Raw genomic sequence first — 22,034 nt, forward strand, 5'->3', positions numbered from 1 at the left:
CCAAGATTAAGAAAATAGCTATATTTCTTAAGTACATTATTACTCTCAATTAAAATATGTATCAATGGATAATTTAATAATACATCCTTCTTTTGGGGGACACTGGACATACTGCAGTATTAAATGAGCCAAAGACAAGTCCTGAATGTGGAACTGATGACTGAATAATACATTGAAAACATAAGTGACATGTTTCTTCTGCACCAGAGCCACATGTCAGCTTCAGTACTTAATTAAAGCTGTCAGCTCTCTCATTGCTTGGCCTCTGTTTTGAAAAGTAACAGGACCTGAGTTCTGAAAACGGAACCACCCAGGGATACTGACATCATGTAGATGGACCCCACTCTCATTTCTTATTACAAGTCTATTTTGCAGTCTAAAAATTCCTGATCATCAGCGAATAGGGGCTTCCTCCCTAGGTACTGACAGGCTTAAAAGATACTCCATCACTCCATTAGTGCACGCCAATTTGAATAGCTGGTAACAGAGATGAGTTACCCAATAAGCAAGGTATGCACGGGCTTAACTCTGTTTACTTATTAATCTGTAGTGCAAATTCTGCACTAGAGATTAGTTAGTAAGCACAGTGAAGCCCATGTGTACCTTGTCTACTATAAACCGGTGCACACCCGTGCTAACTGGTCAATCTGTCCCTACCTGGTGAACACTAGCAAACACCTCTAGGAGATCAGTCTAGCTATGAAATATGCAACTAAAGATGTCAAATTGTCTAATCGCACACTGTACCTCAGGATGGACATGATGCCAATTCTCCTGAGCAGCAATGTGTCTCAGATGATGTAGAAACCTGCTGTAGAGAAGAGCTCTGTAAAATGGTTTATCCCTTCCAGTTCTTTAACTCATACAGGGGAAAAAAACACTGGAGTTGGAATTGGTAGATGTAAAGCCAAGCAGAGAATGCCAGAAAGATATTTACCTGTGTTTTATTGCCTACGCTAAGGCTTTTGACTGCATGGATCATCACAAATTATGAAGAATGGGAATTCCAGAACCCTTAACTGTTCTCATGAGGAACCTATATACAGACCAAGAGGCAGTAGTTCAAACAGAATGAGAGGATACTGCATGGTTTAAAATCAGGAAAGGTGTCAGTTAGGGTTGTATCCTTTCACCGTACTTATTCAATCTGTATGCTGAGCAAATGATCTAAGAATCTGGACTATATGAAGAAGAACACAGCATCAGGATTGGAGGAAGACTTAGTTACAACCTGCAATATGCAGATGACACAAACTTGCTTGCCAAAAGTGAAGAGGACTGGAAGCACTGATGAAGATCAAAAAAAGATTAGTATGGATTACACCTCAACATAAACAAAAATCTTCCCAACTGGACCAATAAGCAACATCATGATAAATGGAAAAAAGATTGAAGTTTTCAAGGATTTCATTTTCCTAGGATCCACAATCAACACCCATGGAAGCAGCAGTCAAGAAATCAATGTATTGCATTGGGCAGATCTGCTGCAAAGACCTTTTTAAAGTGTTAAAAAGCAAAAATGTCACTTTGAGGACTAAGGTGCACCTGACCCAAGCCATAGTATTTTCAACTGCCTCATATGCCTGCAAAAGCCTGACAATGAATAAGGAAGACTGAAGAAGAACTGATACCTTTGAATTATGGTGTTGGTGAAGAGTACTGAACATACCATGGACTGACAGAAGAAGGAGAAATCTGTCTTAGAAGTACAGCCAAAATGCTCCCCAGAAACGAGGATGGCGAGACTTCGTCTCAGGTACTTTGGACATGTTATCAGGGGGGATGAGTCCCTGGAGAAGGATATCATGCTCGGTAAAGTAGAGGGTTAGTGGAAAAGAGGAAGACCCTCAACGAGCTGGATTGGCCCAACGGCTGCAAAAATGGGCTCAAACATAGCAACGACTGTGAGGATGATGCAGGACCAGGCAGTGTTTCATTCTGTTGTACACAGGGTCGCTATGAGTTGGAACCAACTCTACAGGACATAACAACAACAAGGCCAAGTCCTAGCTACATCACTCACTTTGATAATTTTACTTAATTTCTTTGAGCTTCAGATTTGCCATTCAGTGAGGATAAAGACAATTTCATAACCATACAGTAATGATAAAATGTGATAATCTATATATGGCTTTAAGACACTATAAAAGATGAAGTTGTTAGAATACGATTTGTGTTCTGAAGTAGTCTTGTTCAATAAAACCACCTTTTTTTCAAATATGCTGTATTTTAGAAACCATTTACACACACGCGCACACACACACACACACACAACTCTTCTTTCACTGGCTTTAACAAAAGGCTCAACTGCTAACCTAAATGTGGGGGATTCCAACCTACCAGCTGCTCCATGGGAGAAAAGACTTGTCGATCTGCTCCCATAAAGATTTCAGCCTAGAAAACCCTATGGGGCAGTTTTACTCGGTAATATAGAGTTGCAATGAGTCAAAATTGACTCAGTGGCACACAACAACGATGCATATTTAAGAGTTAATGCTAGCCCCTGGAAAGGTAGGTATGGATCGACAATAAACCTGAAAATGTTCAAAAGCCTGCCAAAAGGAGACCAAAGTCTATATAATGCCCCATATCTTGACCCTGTCTATAGCTCCTTCAGTTTATCTTCATGCAGAGATGGACAACTCTGCAGGAGAAGCCAGATGCTTTAATTTGCAGCCTAAAAATCCCAAAATAGCCCCCTATATTTCTAATAGCCAAAGTAAAAATATTTGAAATACCCCAATACCTATACTTTGGACATTCTCCAAAGATTTCAATCTAAAATTGACAGCTGTATATAAAATCCTGGTTAAGACAATTAATATTTGAAAATGATAGTCAACCAGTGTGTTTTGATCTTCCTTAAACTAGGCTGTCTTCAGTGTTTTCTCCTATAACTTCTGTGTGTTCATGCCAGCCAAGGATATTTTTTAAAAATCTTCACTTTCTGTCATTTGTAAATTTAAATGAATGTATGGTGAGTATGTTTGTTCAAACTACAACCACTCTCTCCAGACCCCCACCACCAACTCAAAAGGGAGGCTATTTGCTCACACCACTTCATCTCCCACCACTTGAAATTGGACAGTTTCTTTAAACTTCATCTACTCTTTCATCAAGTTAGATTACCATAAAGTAATACTCCAAAAATATGTCATTCTACCTTCTAATGATAATGCTTGCACAGACTTATATTTTATATAATATTCACAAATTCTATGATTCTGGAATATATATCCTTATTCTAATAGTCTCATTGTCTATTTATTTACTGTTTAAATACTAGGTGCCTGTGAGTGGCTGGCATGGTGCTAGGGATCAGGGTCACCACAATGAATATGAAGAGCATGGTTCCTGCCTTCGTGCAGTTTACTTTCTCTTAGAGGAGACACATACAAACTTAATAAAATAATTTAAGTTAAAATATGTGCTACAAAAGAAACAAAATGGGGAGGGACTGAGAAAGAGAACAAAGAATCAGGAAAGCTATTTTAGAAAGGGGGATCAAGGAAGGAGTGTATAAGGAATGACGTTTAAACTGAAGAATATAGGATGAGGTGGAGCTTGCCACTTGAAGAGTAGCAGGAAGAGCTAACGAGGGGAAAAAACAGCATACGCAAGACTTCAAGGTAGGAATCAACTTGGGATGGTTAAGAAAAAGAAAAGGTACTTCCGCCCAACATGGTGCCATAGACAAAAGCACCACACCATCCATCCCCAGCAAAAACCCAAAAAACTAAGTAAAACAGAGACAAACGTCATTCCTGGAACCTTAGAGGTACCAAAAAAAAGAAACAGAGAACTCAGCCAAGCACCAAATAGAATAAGAAATTGACAGAGGATGGACAGCAAGGAGAGATACGTGCAGAAGTCCCCATCAGCTAACACAGCACAGATCCGTCATCTTGGACACCAATCAGGGATCGGCAGACAGGAAACCCAGGAAAGCAGCTTAGCGGAACTCCCAGCAGGAGACAGAGCACCAGGTAACCAGTGATATACGCTTTCCCATTCCCCATTCTCTCCCCGCTGCTCTACCTCCAAGCATCCTGGCTGGCTGCAGTGGCTTGGCCAGCCAGGAAGTGCAGCGTCCATGCCACCTGGATTCACTCCACCCATGTCGGAGATTGGCGGACAGGGAGTATGGGGAAGCAGCTTCGCAAAGTTCCCAGAAAGAGACAGAGCACCCACTAACGAGCTATATATGCTTTCCTAGCCCCCTGCCCCCTTCTTCTCCCTCTGCCTTTGGCCTCTTCTGCTTCCTGCCAGCTGCAGTCTCTTGGCCAGGAGGCAACTGCTTTGGCCTCAAGCTGCTTGGATTCGCCCTGCCCACAATGTCCAGGCCCCTGAGCTGGTGGTGGTTCTTTTGGTCTCTTTTGGTTTCTTCCGTGCGTCCTACCACCTCCCCCTCCTTTCTCTGGAACACCTGGCTCCATGTGCCATCTTTGCTTCTTCTTGAAAGGCTGTGAAGCCATGCTTGACTTGGGAACCATTCCCCCAGCCTGCAATACCATGCTGGTGAGATCCCTGGGGCTTTTTTTTCCTTGTTTTGTTTTGTACTGTTTTGTTGTGTTCTCTTTTTCTTATTGCAGCTTGGGAGACTCTTCTAGCCAGGCTCCACTTCATGGCTTAGGAGCCACTCCCCCAATCTGTGCAGCCGCATAAGTGGGATCCCTGGTGGAATTTTTTTTCTTCTTTATTTTTTTTCTCTTTTCTATCTCTTTTTACCTTTCTGTCTGTCTTCATTTCTTAGTTCCCATCTCTCTACACTTATCTTCTTTTCCCATCTCCCAAATACCTGGTGCTCTGTGACATCTATACTCCCTCTAGCCAGTCTATACTGAGCAGCCTGGGAGCCACTTCTCTGGTCTTAGCAGCCCCACCAGTGGGACTCCTGGGGGACTTTTCTTTTCTTTTCCAAATTTTTATCTAGTTATCATTTTCTTTCTTTTTCCCTTTTTCTTTTCCTCATTTCTTAGTTTCTCATCTCTCCACTCTAACAGCAAGCTCCCTTAGCACTCCTTTTTTTTCTTGCTTTCTTTGTTTGCTTGTTTGTTTTCCTCCTCTCTCTCCTCTTTCCTACACCCCTATTAGCTCCACATATCACAACCTCCCCCCTCTTTCCTGCCTACCAGCACCGTGCACTAAACATCACACCCCCAAGCAGCACAGGCATGGCCTACTGGAACCTGCCCAGCACTGATTCCTGGCCTACCCTGCTGGCCCTAGTACGTGCCACAAACAACCCATCCCAATCCCTCCCCTTCAGCTGAACCTGCCCTGCTGAACCACAGCTGAATGACTGGCCCTGACCATTGGACGAGGAGGTAAAAGTATCGTGACTACAGACAAGCAAACAACAAAGAACGCATAGCCCGCCTGCTCAGACATAACCAAATAAAACCAAAAAGCAGGACAAAACAAACAAATCTACAATCAAGAAAAGAAGAAAATAACTACTGAATGTCCCAAAGACAGCAGACAATATCAAAACATATTAAAAAAAAGGACAAGATGGGTCCAGTAGGCATCTAAAATAAAACACCAGATGACTTTCCAGTAGAAGAAAAGGCACTAGTACTACCTGACAGGGAATTCAGATCTCTAATATTCAGAGCAATCCAAGAGCTGAAGCAAAAAGCAGACAAAAATAAGGTAAAAATAGACAATTTTTTGGAAAAGGCAGACAAATTCATGGAAAATACAGACAAAAAAATGGAGCAATTCAGGAAAGTAATAGAGGAGCAAAATGCCAAAATAAATTCACAACTAGAAATCATACAAAACAATTAGAAATCCAAAAGATAAAGAACAAGATTTCAGAAATGGATGGTGTCATAGAAGGGCTGAGGACCAGGTTTCAAATGATGGAAGACAGAATCAGTGAAATTGAAGACAAACACTTGGATACAACTCTGAGGAAAAATCAGAAAAAAGAATGAGTAAAAATGAAGAAATCCTGAGAATTATGTGGGATACAATCAAAAGCAAAAATTTGCAAGTGATCAGAGTTCCAGAACAGGGAGAGAAAACGGAAAACACAGAGAGGATTATTGAAGAATTGCTGACATAAAATTTCCCTAATGTCATGAAGGATGAAAAGCTGATCATCCAAGAAGCTCAATGAACCTCACACAGGATAGACCCCAAAAGAAAAACACAACAGCATATCATAATCACACTTGTTAAAACCAAAGACAAAGAAAAAATCCTGCGAGCAGCTGAAGAAAAACAAAAAGTCACATACAGAGGGGAAACAATAAGACCAAGCTCTGATTATTCGGTAGAAGCCTTGCAGGCAAGAAGGCAATGGATGACATATATAAAACCTTGAAAGAAAAAAACTGTCAACCAAGAATAATATATAGTGCAAAACTTTCGTTCAGATATGATGGTGAAACTAGGATAAAAAAAAAAATTATTTCCAGATAAACAGAAATTAAGGGAATATATAAAAACCAAGCCAAACTTACAAGAATTATTAAAGGGAGTCCTTCGGTCTGAGAACAAACAACATCAGACCTTAATCTAGGGCACGAGATTGTGCCAGCCAGATACCAACACAGGAAATGAAATCTCAAGGACTACCCAAAACCAAAACAATTGCAACAGGGAACCAGAGAGGTTAATCTGTAAATGACAACAACAACATCAGAACAATAAAAGAGGGAATAAACAGTGTAGGTATAGAACTTTCTAATGGAGAAGCAGGCAAGGTGATACCAAGTAGTGATAGACTGGTTCAAACCTAGTAAGAGAAGGGTAAATTTCAAGGTAACCACAAAGAAAATTAACAAACCTACTCATCAAAATAAAGAAGAAAAACATAGTCTCAATAAAAACAAAATCTACACAAACAAAAAAAATCCACAAACAAAAGGAATTTAGCACAGGATGTTAGGCTGAGTGAAATAAGTCAATCACAAAAGGACAAATATTGTATGAGACTACTACTGTAAAAACTCATGAAAGGGTTTACATACAAAAAGAAACAATCTTTGATGGTTACAAGTGGGGTGGAGTGGGGATGGAAAACAAGCAATAACAAAGATAAAAGATAAACAATAACTTTGGAGAAGGGTAAGACAGTACACAATACTGTGGAAGCCAGCACAGCCTGTACAAGACAAGGCCATGGTAGCTCCATAGACACATCCAAACTCCCTGAGGGAACAAATTCCTGGGCTGAGGGCTATGGGGACCATGGTCTCAGGGAACAAGTAGTTCAATTTCAGTTTATAAAGAAAACGTTCTACATTCTACTTTGGTGTGTAGCAACTGGGGTCTTAAAAAAGCCTGTGAGCAGCTGTCTGGGATACTCCAGGTCTTACCCCTTCAGGAGCAAAGAATAATAAAGAAAACTAAAGACACAGGGAAAGATTAGACCAAAGAATTAATGGACCACATCTACCATGGCCTCCACCAGACTGAGTCCAGTACAGTGACACGGTGCCCAGCTATCACCACTGACTGCTCTGACAGGGATCACAATAGAGGGTCCCAAAAGAGCTGGAGAAAAATGTAGAACAAAATTCTAACTCAAAAAGAAGGCCACACTTTCTGGCCTGATGGAGATTGGAGAAATCCTGAGAGTATGGCTCCTGGACACCCTTTCAGCTCAGTAATGAGGCCACTCCTGAGGTTCACCCTTCAGCCAAAGATTGAACAGACCCATGGAACAAAACAAGACTAAAGGGGTACACCAGCCCTGGGGCAGGGACTGGAAGGCAGGAGGAAACAGGAAAGCCAGTAATAGGGAACCCAGGGTTGAGAAGGGAGAGTGCTGACATGTTGTGGGGTTGTTAACCAATGTCATACAACAATGTGTGTACTAATTGTTTGATGAGGAACTAGTTTGTTCTGTAAGCCCTCATCTAAAGCTCAATTTTTAAAAAAGATTCAGTGTTACCAGAGGATAGGGATTGAAGAGCAGAGTGGCAGGTAAGTTGGAGGTGACAGTGAAGAGCAAGGTGGATAATAAAACCACATGCAAGCCTTGAGATAATGGAACGTGAGACAGAGAACTGCATCCACTGGAGAGTACTGCAAGATAACCAGCATCTTCTGAAGGGAAGTTTCAGTTTAGACAAAGAGGTCAAGGGTATGATTTGTGACGAGGTGAGGATGAAGAGAATTTGCTGATGGACAGAAAAAAGTTCCAAAGGGTACCATCAAAGAGTTTTGGTAAAAAAAGAGTTTTAGTACAGAGATCAGGGCTATGTAGAGCAATATAGGAAACAGATCCCAGGTAGTAAGAGATAGTGGGAGAGGCTTTGTGCTTTTCTGGTGATGACTAAGATAAATACAGGAACGTGAGGCATGAGGGAGCTGTCCTCATAGTCTTGGAGTTAAGAGTACACAACCAAACCTATTATTTACCCCCTGTAAGCAGTCTCTTAGCCCTGGTAATATACTGGTTAAGTGTTTGCCTGCTAACCAAATGGTAGGCAGTTCGAATTCACCAGCCCGCTCCTTGGAAACTGTATGGGGCAGTTCTACTCTGTCCTATAGGGTCGCTATGAGGTTGAATCAACTCTACAGCAATGGGTTTGCCTGTCTGTCTGTCTGTCTGTCTGTTATAAGCAGTCTCTAAGTATGGCTGCTTCAGTATGGTGGAGTTTGGGGTTACTGTTAACTTCTCAAGGCTATACCATGCAGTGTAATAGCCCATCCTGGTGGCAGCTCCCTGGAGGGTACCACAAATCTAATGGCTCTCAATGTTGGTGAAATGGACGAAGCAGGGAAGTAGAGAGATTCAGTCAATGTAATGGTGCACATAAATGGAGGCTTATGTTTTTCATAATGTCTTCATTACAGGCCATCTTTTTAAATTGTTCCTGTAATTTAATGGTTATCAGTAATACATAACATAAAAAAAATAAATATTTTTAACTTACACAGAATTCTTCTACCTGCAAGTTTCCTAACTCTGGACCAACAAAGAAATGAATAAATTTAGTGGGTTGGAAGGATTTATCACCTAAGAACAATATCAGTAATTAATTAAAAGGTTAAGAAACAGAAAATATTTTCATAATTGCAAACCTCCCCACAGAAGCAAAGAAAACATTCTAGAGTTAAGGGGAAAGATACAATTAGAAACCAACATGGTTGAGGGAAATGATGAGGCTGTAGTTCTGGAAATTCCCAGGTCCATCAGAATGAAAAATGTTTAACAGCACACACATCATTCAATAGTTACACTATATACGTCTCCAAAATAAAACTTTCCATTCTCATTCCCCCAGCACTTGTTTTAACATATATTTCACACATGAAAGTCTCTACAATATCATCAAATTTTATTATCAGTTTTCCAAAACCACAATAATGTGAAAACATGTTTTTACTGTTCAATTCTGTATATTTATCAATTTAGGAATCATCTGTGGCTTTAAATATGTGTAAAGGAGGAGGATCTAACTCATAAAAATATAAATCTCAGCATCATTGTACAGTGCTTCTATTAGTATGGTATTTGGTGTTGAAATGAAAGGAGGTCTTTCCATAAAAAAAAATATATAAATCTACTAAGAGCACTACAAGTGACTTAAGTTATAAAATCTGTGTGGGCTGCCTTTACTCTGGTTCCCTTTCACCTAATACCCAAGAGCACACATTGTGAGGTCAGATGGGGGTTAAGAATGCACTGTGTGACTGAGGAAATGGCTTCTCTGCGTGCCTTCCTCACCAACACACATTGCCTCTGCCTCCATTTTCCTTGCAGCAACATTATGAAGCAAAACCTTCACAGCAACTACATGACTTGACTAACGGGTAGTGTTCCTCACCTGCCCAACGCCTCACCCTTAAACACAGTCCTATTACCAGCAACTGAACCAGTCTGTCTATGCAAGCCCACACTTAAAGAAGACCTACATGCGGTCAAAGGATTTAATCCATGGCATATAAGCAATGATACCACAGAATTCTGCTACTAGGGAGGGCTACACATTGGCCAAATGGCATCTCAATCATTGAAGAGGGAGAAAATTCAAGCCAGGAGGCTGCATGCCTGTATGGAAACTGATAGCTGTGATATGAATCTAATGAGGCAACTGATATGAAGGGGCATACCAACATGCAGGGCTCTCAGAGAAGCACCTCCTAATTACTGTTTGTGGCTGATACATTAACTAGCAGCTTCCACAGAGAAGTCCTAAAACATCAAATGGTGAAAGTAAGACCTTCCTCCACGCCAGGTCATCCTTGCTGAGGTGACTTTGGTGATTAAGAGCATACCACCCCTGAGCTGCATATGGGCAAAGGGTAGAGAGCAAGAGACCGCCAAGGCAGTTGATAGACAATAAGGTCAAAAGGTGTAATTGATGAAGGGAGGTCAGCAGGACCAGTGCTCTGAAGCATGACTGTAGGGTTGCTGGATAATTACTAAAATCAACAGGCTTGTCTGGGTGCAGCCTCCGGAATGTGGTGGTTGGCTTTTTGAGCAAAGCTTCAGGTCAGCTCAGGGCCTAAGTATTAGAGGCACTTGTGACATCTGACTCTTCAGGAAGCCTAAAACCTTAACCAGAAAATAAGTTTTAGGAGCATAGAGGGAGAGAGGGGGAAAAAACAAAGCCAGCCAAGGAATTACTGACAGTAAGCTTGTCTGCAAATGAGAGAAACCAAATGATCTGAAACAATTCTGCCTTATGATAGTCTTAAATTCTGCCACTACTACCATCTAATGGAGATATAAAATAACTCTCAGTTTCAAGAGAGAAATAATTAGGTGATGTTGAATTGAAAGGCTGTATTTTTAAAATATGCTTTTTATTATTAGTCCAAAGAAATCAGTGTTGTTAGCAGAAAAATTATAAAGTTCAGAAAAGTACAAAGAAAAAAAGCCCCCATAATCCTACCTCCCAGATGCAAGCACTATTATTTTGGCATTTCCCTCTTCTATTTTCTATGAATATTTTTACATGGTTGCTATATGTAAAAATGAAACATTATACTCTGCATTTTCACTTTTTATAATAAATTTTTTTCCAATTGACTTTATATTTTAACGATACCTGGCTTATTTGTTACAAATTATATCTTTTATTTTAGGTCATATAAAGTGTAATGTGGTCTACCCTGTAGATATAATGCTTAGTGATATATTAAACAATAATTTATAAGTTCTTACTACTAGGTTCAAATCACTAGGCTAAAAAGAAGCTAATTAGAGTGGAAATTCTGCATCCAGCAGACTCCGAAATACTGACCAGAGGAGAATAGTGATACTACAAACAAATGGAGTTAGGACCTCAAGGAACTCCAACCTTTTCCCATTATGCTATTCATTATTTTGGTTTGTCTTTTTGAAAATCATAGGAAGGAAAAGAATCTAAAACAATTCCTATGTGAAGGCCCCTCTACTCATCTATACTCTCCTGGTGTCTTTTAAGACCCACCTCCTTCTTTTCTAGGAAGACTCAGTTGTTCCCCATTTGTACTCACATGATGCTTTTAATAAAATGCTGTAACTTATCACATTTATTGTATTATTAATTTACTGTACTTGCTTGACCATCTTATGAGTCACTGAATTCTGGAGGCAGAAATAAAATCTTATTTTATCCTCAGAATCTAGCAATGGTAGCAAGGGCTCCATAAATATTTGTTGAGTAACTGTGATTGAATAAATTTATACACACTTTTCTGAAATTGCAGGAATATGATACTGCAGATTCTTATTATTAATAAAGATAAGGAATATATCTGAAATACAAAGTTAGCTTTTGAACAATGTTCATTTATGTGCTTTTGTAGAATCTTCAAACCAATATTTAAGACCTCCTTTGTTTCATTTTTTGCAATATCTTGCAAAAAAAATAATATTCATATTACCAAAGAATTAAATGCCTATTATTTTTGTAGGGATACCTACAAATTGGTATCGTGATTGTAAAATCTACAGAGAATCAGGAAGGATGGAGGCCGCGGGAAAGACAAATACTCTGCAGTTTACCAGAGGTTTAAAAAAAATTTCCCTTTAAATCAAGGGTGTCAAGGAGTACTATGGAATTATTCATCCTCTTTTTCAACTGTTAAGCATCCATGTCAGTAAATTCTACACACTGTTTAAGGGGTTACACGAGAGAACAGAACAGAGATTAAGTGGCTTATCCACAATCACATAACAAATCAGAAAGGATGCAGTAATCCGTGATTATACAACATTTCCTCATAAGGATTTGGGGAGTCTTGAGATCTATTTGAAAAGCATCTTAATCCTTTGAGGAAAAAAAAAATCTTCTCTAAGAATTAATGGAGGAAAATTCCAATATCTTCTCCTGATTCCTTTTTCTGACTTTATTTAGTATTCTTTTTGATTTATTTTAAATTTGTAAACACATAGAGAAATAATTTTTATATAAGATGCCATATATTATAAAGGCATATTTTATAAAAACATCAGAGTGTTGGAAAATTAAAAAACATACTTAATATATATGAGATAATGCTCAGGAATACATGCATTTCCTCACAGGCATCAATTCAATCTAAACCTCAACGGATAAATTCCATTTTAATTTTACTCAGCATTGATCTCAAGTGAGGTTAGTTCAAGCTCTTTGAACTAGAGTCATCTATTGCAGCAATCACCACTTCTGAAAAACAGAAAAGCAATCAAATCAGAGAAACTGTTTATAAATAGCCAAACAAACTGATAATTTCAAAAGAAATTGACTCTAACACAGAGAAGGTATAAGCTCTATTTGTTTTTTTCTGCAAATGACAGTGGTTTCTCTTTAGCAAGACAATATGAGGATGATTGTGCTGTTATGGCAAAGGCATTCAAAGGCTTGGAAAATGTCTTTCTGGAAATGCCCTTTCATTCACTGGCTCTGATACAGCACAAACATCCCTGTATAACCTGGAGCTGAGACAAATGTTTCATGCTACCTGCTCTCCTTAGGCAGTTTCCTCCTGGGGATATAAAGACTTCCAATCTGGGCAAACTAACACTATCAGAGCTCAGTAAAGATACAGCTCATCCAGTGAGGACTGATTGCCCTGGAGCAAGCTCAAATGCCAAGAGGCATTTAGAGAAGGCAATTGGAAAGCAGGGTCCTTCCTGATTGCTGATTAGAGAACCCTGAGCAGCCTCCCTGGCTTGGTTTGGGCACCGGGGGTTATAGCTCTAATGTGACAATCCAAACAGCAGAAAGCATAAACCAACAAACAATTCATTATTTTTTTATGACTGTAGCCATTCACATTGTCCACTTTGAGTCAAAGCTGAAGAATATAGCAATCTGATGTGAAGTATTCAAGGTTATATACCATTATAAATCATTTTTTAAAAATTAAAAATATTTTCTTGGTCCTTATGTAGCCTTTAACTTAGTAATTCCTCATTTTAGCTCTGTTTAGAAACCTATATTCAATGATTCTTCAACCTTACCAACTTTGGAAAGGAAAATACATCTTTACCCATTTTTACTTATAAAACTAACTTATTAAATACAAATATGAGATTCTTCAACCTTACCAACTTTGGAAAGGAAGATACATCTTTACCCATTTTTACTTATAAAACTAACTTATTAAATACAAATATGAGATATTTATAAGTATATATTTAAAAGGTAGCAATAAAACGAATATGCATAAGAAATAGAACATTAAAAATATCTTTGAACCTCCCTGTGTACCTATTCCCAGTTCCTTCCTCTTTTCTTCTTCACAATTGAAGGACCTGCCAAACTGAATTTTCTATTTATCATTGCTTTACTACTCTTTAGGAGGCCCAGTGATGCAGTGGTTAAGAGTTCCACCTGCTAACCAAAAGGTCGGCAGTTCGAATCCACTAGCCACTCCTTGGAAACCCAATGGGGCAGTTCTACTTTGTTCTGTAGGGTTGCTATGGGTCAGAATTGACTGGACAGCAACAGGGTTTGGGGTTTATAGTGTTATTATATAGTTATAAATCTCTCCACCACACGTCTGTCAGTTTGTCGTACTGTAGTGGCTTGCCTATTGCTGTGATAATGGAAACTATGCCACTGGTATTTCAAATACTAGCAGGGTCACCCATGGTGGACAGGTTTCCATGGAGCTTCCAGACTAAGACAGACTAGGGAGAAGAACCTAGCAGTCTACTTCTGAAAAAAATTAGCCGTCTTATGGACAGCAGCGGAACATTGTCTGATACAGTGCCAGAAGATAAACTCCTCAGGTTGGAAGGCACTCAAAATACGACAGAGGAAGAGCTGCTTCCTCAAAGCAGAGTCATTCTCAATGGCGTGGATGGAGTCAAGCTTCCAGGACCTTCATTTGCTGATGTGGCATAACTCAAAATGAGAAGAAGCATCTGCAAACGTCCATTAATAATCAGAACAAGGAATGTACTAAGTATGAATCTGGGAAAACTGGAAGTTGTCAAAAATGAAATGGAATACATACACATCAATATCCTAGGCACTGGTGAGCTGAAATGGACTGGTATTGGCCGTTTGGAATGAGAAAATCATATGGTCAACTATGCCGGGAATGACAAATTGAATAGGAATGGTGTCACATTCATCCTCAAAAAGAGCGTTTCAAGATCTATCCCGAAGTACAACGCTGTTAGTGATAGGATAATATCCATACACCTACACGAAAGACCAGTTAATATGACTACTATTCAAATTTATGCACCAATTACTAAGGCGAAATATGAAAAACTGAGGATTTTTACCAACTTTTGTAGTCTGAAATTGATTAAACATTCAATGAGGATGCATTCATAATTACTGGTGATTGGAATGCAAAAATTAGAAACAAACAAGAAGAAACAGTAGTTGGAAAATATGGCCTTGATGATAGAAATGATGCTGGAGATCGCATGATACAATTCTGCAAGGCTAACAACTTATTCATAGCAAATATCTTTTTTCGACAACATAAATGGTGACTATACATGTGGATCTCACTGCATGGAATACACAGGAATCAAATCAACTACATCTGTGGAAAGAGACAATGGAAGAGCTCAACATCATCAGTCAGAGCAAGGACAGGGACCAACTGCTGAACAGATCATCAATTGCTCACATGCAAATTAAGCTGAAGCTGAAGAAAAATAAAACAAGTCCACAAGAGCTAAAATACAACCTTAAGTATATCCCACCTGAATTTGGAGACCATCTCAAGAATAGATTTAACCCACTGAACACTAATGACCAAAGACTAGACAAGTTGCAGGATGACATCAAGGACATCATACATGAAGAAAGCAGAAGGTCATTAAAAAAGGCAGGAAAGAGAAAAGACCAAAGTGGATGTCAGGACAGACTCTGAAACTTGCTCTTGAACACAGAGTAGCTAAAGCAAAAGGAAGAAACAATGAAGTAAAAAGCTAAACAGATTTGAACGGGCAGCTCAAGAAGACAAAGTGAAATATTATAATGAAATGTGCAAAAACCCGGAGTTAAAAAAACCAAAAGGGAAGAACACAGTCAGCATTTTTCAATCTGAAAGAACTAAAGAAAAAATTCAAGCCTCGATTTGCAATAATGAAGGATTCTATGGGCAAAATATTGAACAACACAGGAGGCTTAAAAGAAGATGGAAGGAATACACAGAATCACTGTACCATTTCAGAAGGTAGCGTAAGATCAAGAACTGATGGTACTGAAGGAAGAAGTCCAAGCTGCACTGAAGGCATTGGCAAAAAACAAGGCTCCAGGAATTGACAGAATATCAATTGACATATTTCAGTAAACAGATGCAGTGCTGGAGGGGCTCACTTGTCGATCCCAAGAAATTTGGGAGACAGTTACCTGGCCAACCAACTAGAAGAGGTCCATATTTTTGCTCATTCCAAGAAAGGTGATCCAACAGAATGAAGAAATTATCGAACAATATCATTAATATCACACACAAGTAAAATTTTGCTGAAGATCCTTCAAAAGCGGCTGCTGCAGTGCATCGACATGGAACTGCCAGAAATTCAAGCCAGATTCAGAAGAGGATATGAAATGAGGGATATCATTGCTGATGTCAGATGGATCCTGGCTGAAAGCAGAGAATACCAGAAAAATGTTTACCGGTGTTTTATTGACTATGCAAAAACATTCAGCTGTGTACGTCACAACAAATTATAGATACTACTGAGAAGAATAGGAATTCCAGAACCCTTAACTGTGCTCATGTGCACCTGTACCTAAACCAAGAGACAGTTGTTCGAACAGAACAAGGGGATACTGCGTGGTTTAAAATCAGGAAATATGCGTGTCAGGGTTGTATCCTTTCACCGTGCTTATTCAACATATATGCTGAGCAAATAATCCAAGAAGCTGGACTATATGAAGAAGAATGTGGCATCAGGATTGGTGGAAGACTCATTAACAACCTGCAATATGCAGATGACACAATTTTGCTTGCTGAAAGCCAAGAAGACTTGAAGCACTTACTGATGAAGATCAAAACTACAGCCTTCATTATGGATTACACCTCAACATAAAGAAAACAAAAATCCTCACAACTGAACCAATAAGCAGCATTATGATAAACAGAGAAAATATTGGAGTTGCCAAGGATTTCATTTTACTTGGATCCACAATCAATGCCCATGAAAACAGTACTCAAGAAATCAAACGACATATTTCATCAGTCAAATCTACTGCAAAAGACCTCTCTAAAGTGTTGGAAAGCAAAGACGTCACTTTGAGGACTAAGGTGTGCCAGACCCAAGCCGTGGTATTTTCAATCTCCTCAAAAGTATGCAAAAGCTGGACAATGAATAAGTAAGACCAAAGAAGAATTGATGCCTTAGAATTACATTGTTGGAGAAGAATATTGAATATACCATGAACTGCCAGAAGAACAAAGTCCATCTTGGAAAAAATACAGCCAGAGTGCTCCTTGGAAGTGAGGATGGAGAGATTTTATCTCATGTACTTTTTTTTTCACTTTGGACATGATCTCAGGAGGGATGAGTCCCTAGAGAAAGACATCGTGCTTGGTAAGGTAGACGGTCAGTGAAGATGAGATGGACTCAAACATAGCAACAATTGTGAGGACAACACTGGACTGGGCAGTGTTTTGTTCTGTTGTATATAGAGTTGCTATGAGTAGAAACCTACTTGATGGCACCTAACAACAACAACAACATAAGTCTCTAAATCACATATTATTTAGTTTTGTACTGTACATAACACTATAGTATTCTGTGGGAGAAAGATGTGTCATTCCCTCTATGGGAGAAACATGTGTCAGTCTGCTTGCATAAAGATTACAGACTTGGAGATCCAACAGAGCAGTTCTGTTCTGTCCTAGAGGGTTACTAGTAGTTGGAATGACTTGAGGGCAGTGGGTTTGGTATTAATAACATCTGAGTTGTTTTCAGTTTTTTGCTATGATAAACAATGTTACTATAAACTTGCTTCTGTTGACCACTAGCATTAATGTTTTAAAGGTGTATATATGTCTGTAAAGAAAATTTCTAAGTCATTGAGTATAGGTATCTTCAAATTTATGGCCCTTGGGTAGTGCAAATGGTTAAGCACTCCACTAATAACCAAAAGATTGAAGGTTCAAACTCACCCAGAGGCACATTGGGAAACCCAAAACCAAACCAAACCCTGTGCCCTGTAGTTAATTCTAACTCATTCCAACCCTGCAGGAAGGTGTAGAACTGCCCAGTAGGGTTTCCAAGCCTGTAATCTTTATGCAAGCAGATTGCCACATCTTTCTCCTGAGGAGTTGCTGGTGGGGTTCAAACTGCCGACCTTTCAGTTAGTGGCTGAGGGTTTAACAACTGTGTCACCATGGCTCCTTCCAGGCCTGACAATCTGTTTCCAAAAGATCACAGCCTTGAACACCCTATGGAGTGCAGTTCTACTCTACATACCTGGGTCGCGGTCAGCTGGAAACTACTAGACAGCAACTAACAACACCGTTTTCAATTTTATTAAAATCTTTTTTTTTCAAAATACTTGAAATAATTTATATTTCCAATAAAAGCATATATAAAAGTTCTTAATTTTCTACATCCTCCTCCCCATTTGTTATTAACAGGCTTTTTAACCTTTGTCAATCTGGTGAATTTGAACCATTATGTTATTGTGGTTATAATTATTATTTAAGGTTGAACAAATTTTTTATTTCATTAGTCCTAAGTGTTTCATCTCTGAAATGCAAGTTTATATTATCTTGCTCATTTCTTGTTGCATTATTTGCATTATTAATTTTTATGTTTCATAAAAAAAGAATATTATTTATATATATATTTATTCCAGAATAATAAATTTTTGCTAGATTTTCTGTGCCAGAAATATCTTCTCCCAGTTTGTGGCTTTTCTTTCCCTCTATGCTTTCCTTTGATGAATAAACATTCTTAATTTTAAAATAAATGGATCTATCAGTCATTTTCTTTATGGTATGTGCTTTTTTGCCCTCTTTAAAATTTCTCTTCAGAAACCTGAGGTCATAAAGATACTCTCCTGTATGTTATTCTATAAGCATTTCAGTCAGCTTTTCCTTTCTCATTAAGTATTTTTCCTTCTGGAATTGGTCTTTGTGCACAACAAAGTAGGGACTTGTCTTAGTTATCTAGTGCTGTTATAACAGAAAGAAATACCACAAGTGGATGGCTTTACAAACAGAAGTTCTTTCACAATTCAGTATGCTAGAAGTACAAGTTCAGGGCGCCATCTTCAGGGGAAGTCTTTCTCTCTCTGACGACTCTGGGGGAAGGTCCTTCTTATCAATCTTCCCTGGTCTAGGAGTTTCCCTGCGTAGAAACCCTGGGTCCAAAGGATACTCTCTGTTCCCGGTGCTGCTTTCTTGGTGATGAGGTCCCATGTCTCTCTGCTCACTTCTCTCTTTTATATCTCAAAAGTGATTGGTTTAAGACACAAATCAATCTTGTAGATTGAGTCTCATCAACGTAACTGCCGCTAATCCCATCTCATTAACATCACAGAGATAGGATTTACAACACATAGGAAAATCACATCAGATGACAAAATGGAGGACAATCACATAATACTGGGAATCATGGCCTAGCTAAGTTTACAGATATTTTGGGGGGACACAATTCAATCCATAACAGGATTCAACTTTATATTTTTCATATGATAATCCATCCCAGGTCCATTTTTTGAGAAATTCATCCTTTACTCACTGATCAGTAATGCCACTCCATCATGAGTCAAATTTCCCAACATGCAGTGCCAGTTTCTGGACTCTTTATTCTGATTCACTGCTCAATTTTTCTTTGTACTAATATCTAATTGACTGGAGATATTTAATAAGTCTTGGTTACCAACATTTGGTGTTGTTAGTCTTTTAAATTTTAGCCATTCTAGTGTGTGTGATTGCATTTCCCTGATGGCTAATGCTGTTGAGCATCTTTTTGTGTGCTTATTAGACATTGGTATATATCTTTTATATAATTTCTCTTGACTTTCGTCCATTTTCAAAATTGAGTTTATTGTCTTCTTTTAGTGCTGATTTGTGGGAGAAAAGGCCTCCATGTTATTCTTCATCTACATCAGTGTTTTACCCAATCTTGTGTGCTGCTAAGTTGATTCCACTCATATCAACCCTATACAACAGAACAGAAGTTCCCTATACGGTTTCCTAGACTGAAATCTTTACAGGAGCAGATCACCAGGTCTTTTCTCCTGTGGAACTGTTGTGGATTCGATCCACAGGCCTTTCGGTTAGAAGCCAAGCACTTTAACCACTGGTCAGCAGGACTCCTTTAGCCAATTTTAGCCCTCTCCTGTTCCATAACCATTTAGACTGAGCTCATCAAATTTTATTAAAGAAAAACTTCTGTGATATTAAGTTGCATTGACCATAGATAAATTCGAGGATCAATCACAGTCTTCTCTCCCGTAAGTATGGCATATCTCTACATTTACTTTGATATTTTATTATTACATTTGAGTGACTTTTAAAATTATTCTACATCAAGGCTTTGTACATCTTTAGCTAAATTTGTTTCTTAGATAACTTATTGTTTTTTTCCTATTCTAAATGATAACTATTTTTAAATTAAGTTCTTATTTTTTTCCTGGTATATGCAATTGACATCTAAATTGATTTTGTACCTGGAAATTCTGTTTAAGTCTCATTTATTCTCGTATTTTTTGAAAGATAATTTTTATATAGACAATCATATCATCTCTAAATGATTCCTTTTTTCTTCTCTTGTGATACTGTATTTCTTTGCCTTAACTTTCTTCATTATTTAAAACCTTCAATACGATGTTGAATAGAGATGACAGAAGGATTACTTGCTCTGATCCTGATTTTAAAGAAAATGATTTTAATGTATTATCATTAAGTACAATCTTTAAGATTTTTTTTGTACATTCCCTTAGAAGTTCCTTGTTTCCAAAGAGTTTTTTAGTACGGTGTATTAATTTTAATTTTTCTTTTCTTTTTTTTAACTTAAAGGAGCCCTGTTGGCACAGTTTTTAAAGTGCTCAGCTGCTAACCGAAAGCTTGACAGTTTGAACTCACCAGCTACTCTGTAGAAGAATGATGTGGCGGTCTGCTTCTGTAAAGAGTACAGCCTTGGAAACCCCATGGGGCAGTTCTACCCTCTCCTATAAAAAAAAAAAAATAGGGTATTAAAAAGGTCATTGAATGCTTTGTCTTTATTTTTTGAGAATGTTTTTCTTTTTTGAATCTATTTAAGGTGCTAGAAGTAGATTTTTCTAATGTTTAACCAACCTTGCACTTCTTGGCTAAACCAATTTGATCATCATAAATTATTTTTTTACACATTGCTGGTGCAATTCACCAGTAACTTATCTAGGATATTTACATCTTTGTTCATGCATGATGAGCCTGTTATTTTTCCTTTGGCTATATTCCTTTTCTGGCGCCGTGTCGAGGTAGTATTAGCCTCAGAAAATGAGTTAGAATGTGTTCCCTCCTTTATTATTATTCTCTGGAAGAGCTTGTATTATATTGGTACATTTTGTCCCTTGAATGTTTTATAGAACTTCCCTGTAAGATCATCTGGACCTGAGATTTTCTTTCTGGGAAAGGAATTTTAAATTTTAGCCATTCTAGTGTGATTGCATTCCCTTGATGACTAATGATGTTGAGCATCTTCTTACAAGCTTATTTTAGCTTTAACCTGTCCATTTAAATTTTTATGTCATAATTATCTTTCATTTCTAAAACGTCTAGCTGAATTATTTTTAATCTGCTTAATCTTGTCTTTGTTAATAATATTTTTATATCTTCTATTTCTTTAATATATTAAAATAATTTATTTGCTATTCTGTGACTGTTAATTTCAGTAACTGAATTATATGAAGGTCTCATTCCTATCATTTGTTTCTGCTGACTTTTATTCATGAGGCTTATTCTTTTCTAAGGTCTTGTGTTTTGTGATTTCTTTCTTCTTTTTAAATTTGAGCTCATATATGCTAGTCTTTTACTTTGAGTTCTTTGAGCCTGGATGTAAGTGTGTTCCTTAATAAAGATTGCTTTTGTTTCTGTCAGGTGCTTAGGAACACTCCCAATTAAGCATCATCTAAAATAAATTCCTAGGTAAAGGTTTTTCTTCCCAGATGGGTAGTGTGAATTCTACCCTTAATCCTATGAAGGGACTGGATTTGGGTTATAAATTTTCTCCTTTGTCTACTATGGAAGAGATAAGAGTTTCTTTTCTGAATCCTTGTCTGGGTGAACCTTCCCTTTCACTGAGGATATAGCTTTATGGAGTCTTGGCTTTAGATAGGAGTCTCCTTTCACATTTCCCACCTTGTACAGGTCCTAGGGTTTATATTCTATCCTCCAAAATTCATAGTATTTTTTAATAAGATCTTCAGGGCCATCATTAATTGACAATTTCCGAAGGATAGCCAGTAAGTCTGTGTTTGGTTAACTTTCTGGATTTCTGCTTATGCTTTGTTTTTAGCCTCAGTCATTTCCTTACTTTCTTGCCAGCCCACTAATGCATTTAAAAATATTTACATCTAATTTTGTATAGTATTATAATTATCTTCAATTAAAAGGTTTGTTGAGGGCATCTAGTTCACTATATTGCCAGAAACTGAAAACCTGTACTTGGATTCAAAATG

The sequence above is a fragment of the Loxodonta africana genome, chromosome 2 (genome assembly GCF_030014295.1).
Source record: "Loxodonta africana isolate mLoxAfr1 chromosome 2, mLoxAfr1.hap2, whole genome shotgun sequence".
NCBI classification, from domain to species: Eukaryota; Metazoa; Chordata; class Mammalia; order Proboscidea; family Elephantidae; genus Loxodonta; species Loxodonta africana.